At 43.3% G+C, this 10,000-nt stretch overlaps 1 pseudogene; it reads right to left on the bottom strand.

The window, feature by feature from the left end:
- Positions 1-560: 560 nt before the first annotated feature.
- LOC127677607 (phosphatidylinositol N-acetylglucosaminyltransferase subunit P-like) lies at positions 561-988 on the bottom strand (annotated as a pseudogene).
- Between the last annotated feature and the right edge of the window lie 9,012 nt (positions 989-10,000).

The following is a 10,000-nucleotide window of genomic DNA, read 5'->3' as shown; positions in this document are numbered from 1 at the left end:
TGCTGGGATTAAAGGCGTGCGCCACCACTGCCCGGCTATGACAGAAACTTTTAAATGCTAGAGGAATTGAGGTGCTGGAGAGATGACTCAGAGGTTAAAAGTCCTGGCTGTTCTTCCTGAGGATCTGGGTTCAAGTCCCAGCACCTACATGGCAGCTCACAGCTGTCTATAACTCCAGTTCCTGGGCTTCTGACACCTTCACACAGGCATGCATGTATGCAAAACTCCAATGTGTATAAAATAAAAATTGAGAGAGAAAGAGAGAGAGAAGTTGAAGAAGACAGAGGATGGATAGACCTGCCATACTCCTGGACTGGAAGAACCAATAGTGAGAGAATCTTCTTTTTTATAGTATAATGTGGTATTTTATTTATTGTCAATTAAAAACTCAAAGTTGAAAATATTTACAATGTTAATTGAACTCAATCTAAGCAATCAACTTTTACGTTTTTACATGTCAACATTGGGTATTAAAAAGACAGTCAATATAATTATGTTCAAAATTATTCAACCCACAACTGTAAATGTTTGGTTTTAGGATGTTTATACATAGCTCAGTTTTAGGTATTGAGTTCTTTGGCTTCTTGGAAAAACATCTGTTTACTTTACTGATGGGAACGTCTCCTAATGCTGGAATGACGTCCTCTTGGTAGTGTTTTTCTCTGTTGGTTTTTAGCATAGTTCTCTGTGATCATATGAATGGAGTCAAGTGGAGAGGTTCTCATCGTGTTGATTCCAAATACGAGCTCGTAACCAATTACAACCGTGATAAGGAGGCAGGCAGGCAACGCAATGGCCCAGTATTTTTGAGGTCAGTAAGTTAAGCCTAAGGATTTAACTAAGATTCAGGAACAAAGGCCCACACAAGATAAAGTATGAAGCCAAATTGTGAGCTTAGGAAAAGAACAAAGTCATAAATCGCTTTCTGGCAATGGCGACTGTGAATTTTCCACCATCTTCCCTGTGGCTTTAGACAATCTGAGGAAAAGCAGGGGCTGGCAGACGCCCCTGCCGCTAGGCGCAGCGTGGGGTCTCACCACCTACCCCCGTGAGAGAATCTTCCAAAAACCATCTACGGATTCAGTGCAACCCTGATCAAAATATCAGCACAATTCTTCAGGGACACAGAGAAAAATCTCCAAGCTTACTTAGCACAAACCTCAGAAAGAAGTCTGAACTGAAGCAGCAAAGCTGGGGGGTATGACGTCACGCTTGGAATCGCCATATCTGATTCTGTTCCACAACAGAGACAAGGCAGTAAAACGGCACAGCAGCGCCACAGATCAACCGAACACAACAGAAAACCCAACAGAAGCCTATATAGTTATGGCTACCTATTGATAGAAATGCAAAAACTATTTCTTGTAGATTTGACACTTCTGTGACAAATGATGCTTCAAAACTGGATGTCCCCATGTAGAGGAATGAAACTAGATTCTCCTCAGGATGCATCTTGTAAAAAGATCAACTCCAGCCGGGCAGTGGTGGCGCACGCCTTTAATCCCAGCACTTGGGAGGCAGAGGCAGGTGGATTTCTGAGTCCGAGGCCAGCCTGGTGTACAGAGTGAGTTCCAGGACAGCCAGGGCTACACAGAGAAACCCTGTCTCGAAAAACCAAAAAAAAAAAAAAAAAAGATCAACTCCAAATGGATCAAAGAACATCACCTGGCGAGATGACCCAACAGGTAATAGGGTTTGCCACTAAGCCTGAGGTTGTGAGTTGAATCCTCAGGATTCAGATAGTAGAAGGAGGAAATTGATCCCCACAAGTTGTTCTCTGGCCTTCAAACATGCACAATGGCATGGTCTGTCTCTGTGTCTCTGTGTCTCTGTCTCTTTTTCTCTGTCTCTGTTTCTCTCTGTCTGTCTCTCTCTCTCTCTCTCTCTCTCTCTCTCTCTCTCTCTCTCTCTCTCTCTCTGTGTGTGTGTGTGTGTGTGTGTTTCTCGCCCTGAAACTGTGAGAACCAGGAAGTACCATTTTCCAGTTTTTGAAGCAATTTTTGAATAAAATACCAGCCAGAAAATAAGGGCAATTACTGAAAAATGGGACCTCATGAAATTAAAAGTATCTCTACAGCAAAAGAAATAGTTAAGTGAAGAGACAGAGTAGAATGGAAGAAAATCTTCGTCATCTGCAAATCTGGTATAAGGTTAATATCTAGAAAACGGAGGCTGTGGAGCTGCTCAGTGGTTCAGAGTGCTGGCTGCTCTTGCTGAGGGTCTGGGTTTGGTTCCCAGCACCCCCATGGCGCTCACAACTGATTGTAACCCCAGTTCCATGGGTTCTGATGCCCTCTTCTAAGCTCCTGGGCACCAGGCATATAGTTGGTGCAGATAAATACATATTGGCAAAATATTCATACCAATAAAAATAAATAAATCTAGTTAAAAAATTAAAGATCTAATATATGCAAGGACTTTTAAAAAAAAAAAACTTTTGTCTGTTTGTTTGGGTTTTTTTTTGTTTTGTTTTGGTTTTGGTTTTTTGGATTTGGTTTTTTTCGAGACAGGGTTTCTCTGTGTAGCCCTGGCTGTCCTGGAACTCACTCTGTAGACCAGGCTGGCCTCAAACTCAGAAATCTGCCTGCCTCTACCTCCAGAATGCTGGGATTTGAAGGCATGCGTCACCTTTGCCAGGGTTTCAAAACAAAACAAAACAAAACAACAACAACAACAAAAACTGATAAGAAAATAAACCAATCCAATGAAAGACAGGCTGAAGGTGTTCAACAGAGAGTTATCAAAAGAGCCCATACAATGTGTCAATAAATATTGACATGTTCAACTTCCTTGACTATCAGGGGTCGACCAAGGAAAATAAAGCTAGAAGAAACTACTGTGAGAGTTCATCTCATCTTTGCTTGAATGTCTGTTAACAATGACAGACAGACAGACAGACAGCAAATGGAGGAGAGCCTGTCAAAGAAGAGGAACAATTATTTACAGTGTCACTTTTAATTCCTAACAGAATGCCCCTGTAACGAATATTGCAACGCTTGTAGACACAAGAAATCAGCGTTGTGAGCAGTCAGAGGGCCATGGGTTTGATAGGTACAACCAGTTTCTACTGTTTTCATTTAACAGCTAAAAGGGGATGGGACTCCAGTGGGAGCCATCCTAAATTATAGTCCACTGCTTCCCATTGGCAGAGTACCTGTGCATGGTCATCGGTATTCTCTCCCCATCCTGGCTAACTATACTATAAGGGACCTTGAAGACTCATTTAATCAGGAATATGGGCTCTTAGTGTAGTGTCTTAGGATACAAGTTCCAGTTATTACTTTTCATAATTTAGGTTTTCCCTACTGTTCCACCGAGAATTAGTACTAGATTCTACACCAAGAAGCGTTGGCCACTGTGTCATAGCTATTTCAGATTCCACATGCATTAGCATTTTTAATAATCCTGTACAGGCTCTGTCCCATTCTATGTTTAGGGTACTTGTGTATAGTTGTCTGGTCTTAAATCCATTTTTGTAATATATCATTTTCTTTTAAAAGTTTCCCATCTGGCCGGGCGGTGGTGGCACATGCCTGTACTCCCAGAACTCTGGGAGACAGAGGTAGGTGGATTTCTGAGTTCGAGGCCAGCCTGGTCTACAGAGTGGGTTCCAGGACAGCCAGGGCTACACAGAGAAACACTGTCTCGGAAAAAAAAAAACCAAACCCCAAAAACCAAAAAAAAAAAAAAAAAAAAAAAAAACCAAAAAACAATAACAACAAAAAGGTTCCCATCCTTTCCCCACTTCTAGAGACTGGAAATAGTATATTCTCTCTTATTCTCTTTCTAACAGGGTCATACTATACAACCCTGGCAGCCATGTTTGGCCAGGTGACAGTGAAGCCTTTTTAAAGTCATGTTTCTTTTCTTTTGTAGTGATTCATCTTGACCTAAGGTTCCTAAGCCAGAGTCTATATTTACAGCACGGTCTCTCTGGACTCCTGAATTTGATGAAGTCACTGTGAATGCTGCTGTGGTTGGAGATGGCTTTTGGGGGGAGGGGCAGGGAGTTGAAACAGTCCTGACTGTCCTGGAATTCACCATGTAGACCAGGCTGTCCTTGAACTCACAGAGATCCATCTGCATGCACCCCAAAACCCAGCTGATTGGTTTTTTACTACCAGGGTAAAAAGAGTCAGTTGGCCTAGGAACTCCAGAAACGCCTCAACAGGTGAGAGTCCTTGTTGCCAAGTTAGAAGGAAGGAGACAGCTAACGTCTGCACGTTCTCTGACGGCTACAGACGTGAACTCAAACTCAATCCCAGCTTCCCACCCCTACAAACACAATAAAGTTAAGCAAGATAAAAAAAAATGCTACTGACATGTTAAAAGAGAATTAAAATACAGAGGTGATACAATTCAACAAATTAAGACTACCTATATACTGTTAAACTACAAAAGTTTTGCCTGCCATAAGATTTAGGCAAACTTTATTACCACTTGAGGTTTATTTTGTAAGCTTTATTTTTATTTGTTGGATGGTAAAACCACGCCAGGAAGCTTGGCAAGGTAGAACAGATTGAGACCCAGAGATTCGGTGGGCACACACCTGAGACTTAGGAGTCTCCCCATTCCTGCCGTACTCCTCACATGGAAATGTGTATGGCCTGTGGTCAGGTAGGCACAGAACAGAGTTCTCCATGCTAATGAGGTCCCTAGAGGCCTGGAGGGCTTAGCCAATAAGCTTCCCTTCCCAGACATTCCTCCAGAATGTATTTAATATACAGACGCCTCTGAGAAGTGGGTTTGGTACAGTATGCATCCATTTTCTGCCATGAACAGTCAATAAACAGTTTAGAACCACGACTGTCTCTTTGATCAAGATCCACTGTGGGGAGCTGTGGAGAAGGCATTGCCTACAGAGCCACAGCTTAATTCTCCTGTAGAAGGTCTTTCTGCGCTCCCAGACTGCCTCTGCCAAGCTAAGGACAATCACTGCTGGGACAAGTCGAGCTATCCTTCCCCACCCCAGGCTAGACACTGTCCCCAGCCCATGCCCCATGCCCCCAACTCTGTTCTTGGCTCTTCCGTGACTCCCAGCAGCACCTGGATGTCCAAGAATCTGAGAACCCCATAGCCCTGACCCCGCTGCAGATTCAGGGACCACCCAACCCCAGAAAAGGGCATTGGATCATCTGGAGCTGGAGTTAGAGGCAGTTGCAAACTGCAGCTGGTACTAGAACTCAGGTCTTCTAGAAGAGTAGACAGGGATTCTCTGTATAGCTCTGGCTGCCCTGGAACTCACTTTGTAAACTAGGCTGGCCTTGAACTCACAGAGATCCACCTGCCTCTGCCTCCTGAGTGCTGGGATTAAAGGTTTAAACAACTACCACTCACCTAGCCAAAAGCCTTTTTTCTATTAGATTTGTTTTATATTATTATTATTTTATATGTACAAGTGTTTTGCCTTCATGTGTGTCTGTGCACCACACATGTTGATGCTTGAGGTGGTGGTGAGCCTCCATGTGGGTGCTGGGAACGGAACCGGGTCCTCCTTTGAAAGAACAAGTATTCTTAACCCCTGAGCCAACTCTCTAGACTCTCCCTAGGTTTTTAATTTTAAAAAGACATATACAGGTATATATACGCACACACATATATATATATGCATTATACATACACATTATACACACACATACATATATACAGGTGTGCATGTTATGGCACATGTGTGGAGGTCAGAGGACAACTTGCAGGAGTCAGTTCCTTCCTTCTACCATGTTAGTCCCAGAGATGAGATTCAGGTCATCAAAGAGCCAAAAATCTCACGTTAATCCTACCACTGAAGTTTTGGATACAAAAGGTATTTGCTTCACCCCGAGGAAGAGGAGAAAGAAGAGGAGGAGGAAGAAAAGGAGGAGGAGGAAGAAAAGGAAGAGGAGGAAGAGGTAATGAATAGTTCCTTTTATTTCTGGAGGACCAAAGCACAGACTGGACCAGAGGCTTGCTTCTGAGATGTCTAGTGACCCCCAGCTTCATTATAACATACACAGTATATCTTATGGTCAAGCCTGCTCAGCCAGTCAACAGATTCTCCAGCGCAGGATCGAGGATTGAAAAGAAAGAGACAGACAGTGCTGCAGCATGACCCCAGTCAATTCTGAGACTGAAGGCAGGTTTAATTTTTTCCAATTATTTTTTTTTAAAGATGTATTTATTTATTATATGTAAGTTCACTGTATCTGTTTTCAGGCACACCAGAAGAGGGCATAGGATCCCATTACAGATGGTTGTGAGCCACCGTGTGGTTGCTGGGATTTGAACTGAGGACCACAAAGAGCAAGCAGTCAGTGCCCCCAACCACTGAGCCATCTCTCCAGCCCATTCAATCCGCTTCTTTTATACCATTTTAATTACAAGCAAGCACCAAGGGCAATAGCAGTACAATGAGGAACAAGCAAGACAATAAACACAAAATAGTCAAGGCAATAAGCAAAGTCCGGCCATTACTCCACAGTGACAGTTGTTTCCAAGGGAGTGTCAGAATGACCAAATACCTGAGCCCACTTCCTTGTCCAAGCCCAAAATCTTGCCTGAAGCCGACTTCCTTTGTTCCACCCTAAGATTAAAATCCCTGCCTTAACCTACTTCCCGATTATAGCCTGAGTTAGATTCTTGCCTGAACTTACTTCCCTACCCTGCTCTAATGTCATTCCTGCCTGAAGCCCACTTCCCTTGCCCTTGACCAACGTCAAGCTCCTTGACCAACCTCAGACTCCTGCCAGGTGGCACGGCGCCCCAGTAAAGCTCTCTACAATCTTAAATATCTAACAGGTATAAATATAGCTAAAACATGTTAAGCGTCTGCAGACATTTCCTTACCTACACATTTCATTTAAACTATTACCTAACTGTTCATTAAAGATTAAAGCCTTGTTCTAACAGGCACTTAGAAACTTCCTTTGTTTTTCTCATTTTATGTTCATTGGTGTTTTGACTGCATATTTGTCTGTGTCAGAGCCCTGGAACTGGAGTTACAGATAGGGGTGAGCTGACATGTGGGTCCTGGGAATTAAGCCAGGTCCCTTGAAAGAGCAGCCCCTTATGCTGTCTTTATTTCAGAAGCTCTTTTCCTGTGAGTTTATAAGACAATCAAATGCAGCAAGGGATGTAGTTTTGACAGAACTTTGACACAATGGAGAGTTACTTGAGGATGCTAGCCACAGTGCAGTATCCCAGCACTTGACAGGCAGAGGCAGGGGGAGCTCTGCGAATTCTGGGCTAACTTTCATTACATAGCGGGTTCCAGACTGAGAATCACATGTTGAAAACTTGTCTTTTGATCTTTTAGATTTATTTATGTATGTCAGCACACTGTAGCTGTCTTCAGACACACCAGAAGAGGGCATCGGATCTCATTACAGACGGTTATGAGGCACCATGTGGTTGCTGGGAATTGAACTCAGGACCTCTGGAAGAGCAGCCAGTGCTCTTAATCGCTGAGCCATCTCTCCAGCCCGAAAACTTGTCTTAAAATTAAAACAAAGGCCAGCCAGTGGTGGTGAGACACTAGCACAGAGCTAGTTCCAGGACATCTAGGGCTGTACAGAGAAACCTTGCCTCAGAACAAAGAAAAGAAAAAGAAAAGAATAACACTTACATATGAAAATTGATTTTTAAATTTTTTTTTTGATTTTTTGATTTTTCGAGACCAGGGTTTCTCTGTGTAAGCCCTGTCTGTCCTGGAACTCACTCTGTAGACCAGGCTGGCCACGAACTCATAAATCTGCCTGCCTCTGCCTCCGAAGTGCTAGGATTAAAGGCATGCACCACCACTGCCTGGCAAAAAATTGATTTTTAAAAGAAATTGTGAGGGTTGGGTAGGGAGCTCATCGGTTAAGAGCATTTGTTGCTTTTGCAGAGGAGCCAGGTTCGATTCCCATCACCTACACGATGACTTAAAACTATCCAAATCCCAGCTTAGGGGATCTGACAGACATGCACATTGTTCACAAGCATTCATACAGGTAAAACCTTCATATACACAAAGTTAAAGAGATCTAAAAAAAGAAATTATGGTGTTATGATTTATCTGTAAGTCATAAGATACTTTGGAAAGCTTTTGGTCTGGTTAAGTGAGGGTTTTTTTTTTTTTGTTTGTTTTGTTTTTGTTTTTTTGGACTTTTGTTTTTTTTAAGACAGGGTTTCTCTGTGTAGCCCTAGCTGTCCTGGAACTCACTCTGTAGACCAGGTTGGCCTTGAACTCAGAAATCTGCCTGCCTCTGCCTCCCAGAGTGCTGGGATTACAGGCGTGCGCCACCACTGCCAGGCCCTGGTTAAGTGAGTTTTAAAATGACCAGTTTTTAGGATTTCAAGGATCATTAGGATTTTGGTCGTTGATTTTTGGTGGGGAGGGGAAGGAGAAAGCTGAGACAGGTTTCTCTGTGTAGCCCTGGCTCTTCCAGAACTCACTCTGTAGACCAGGCTGGCCTCCAACTCTGAGATCTACCTGCTTCTGCCTAGAGAGTGCTCAGATTAAAGACAAGTGCTACCACTGCCCCAAGGGTCCCGGGTTGTTTTTTTTTTTTTGTTTGTTTGTTGTTGTTGTTTATTTTTTTAAACTTTCTTATGAAAAGCATTGGGGTTAAAAAAAAAAGTCACAGACCCAGACTACACAATTCAATGAACTCCCATAGTAGCCATTTAGGACAGAAACTGTGGTGTTTTACACTTTCTCTCTTAGATACATTTTTATGCACTTATCCTGGTGCTTTCAGAGGAACCCTATAACCAGTTGTATCCCCTCTTAGGGCAGAATAGATTGAAAACTGAGCTCTGAAGACTCCTATCTGGTGAAGGGTAAGATATGTTTTCACAGGAGAGTCTGTGACTAGAACAAATGTGGATACATTTTAAACCTCCTAGCGGCTAAGTCAGTTTCTTTATGGCATCGTCATCTTCATCTAGATAATGTCTTGGGGTGATCCTCCTGCCAGCGCCGGATAGGTATGAGCCACCACCTCACCTTTTCCTAAATTTGTTTCTTATTTCTTATTTGAATAGCAAGACGAGGTAAAAGGAAAAAAAAAAAAAAAGACGGGCAGTGGTGGCACAGGCTTGTAGTCCCAGCACTTGGGAGGCAGAGGCAGTCGAATTTCTGAGTTCGAGGCCAGCCTGGTCTACAGAGTGAGTTCCAGGACAGCCAGGGCTATACAGGGAAACTCTATCTCAAAAAACAAACAATAAAACCAACAAAAAACAGAAACAAAACAACACAAAACAATAAACCCCAAACCTGGACAGCGCTATCTCCTGGCTAGGTTTATGTGCTCTTGCTACTGTGGGTTTGACTCACGGCAATACACCTTCTAATTTTTTATCAATAGTGGCTACTCTGATCTATGATCTTAGTCCTCAAAGCTGAGAAGCAATGCACACACAACTGAAGTGAGTTAGCGGCGTCTTTTCCTGACCCTCCACCCCTCCCCATTTCTCCTCTAGGTTCACTCATTTTTTTTTTTTGGTGTGATTATATCCAGGAACAGGGCAAAGACTAAGGAAGGGAGCATCTCACACTTTATGAGCAGTGAGAAGAGGGATTTCTCTCTGCAGCAAGCTCCTACCCCAGGATGATCAGACTGACTTCTGCTGTCCTGGCTCATCGACAGAGCGCTAAGCTGTACACATTACATGTTTGTTTAATCCATTATCGGACTTCTCGGGACAACGATCTTTTTACTTTGCTTCGCACACCAATCCCAACCTCCCTACCAAGTGTGAATCAAGGAGATCAGATCATTATGTATGTGGCTTTCCCGGGTTTGGGGTCAGAGCCCGCAGGAAGTAGGACCGTCACGCATGTTTACTGAGTAAAAGATTGTAAAAAGTAAGAAGCAGCACGACATTCAACATTCTTTGGATGAGGCTCTGAGGACGTGGGCCTCAAAACAAAGGTCTTCTTCCTCAACCTCCAATTCAAGGTTAGGCTGACTTGTTCCACACGGTTGCTCCAGCTCCAAAAAAAAATCCCCAAGCAAGGTTTCTAGGGTGAGGACTTCGG

The sequence above is a fragment of the Apodemus sylvaticus genome, chromosome 2, assembly GCF_947179515.1.
Source record: "Apodemus sylvaticus chromosome 2, mApoSyl1.1, whole genome shotgun sequence".
In the NCBI taxonomy this organism is placed as follows: Eukaryota; Metazoa; Chordata; class Mammalia; order Rodentia; family Muridae; genus Apodemus; species Apodemus sylvaticus.
The sequence above is the reverse complement of the archived record's forward strand: the minus strand, read 5'-3'. Positions and strand labels throughout refer to the sequence as shown.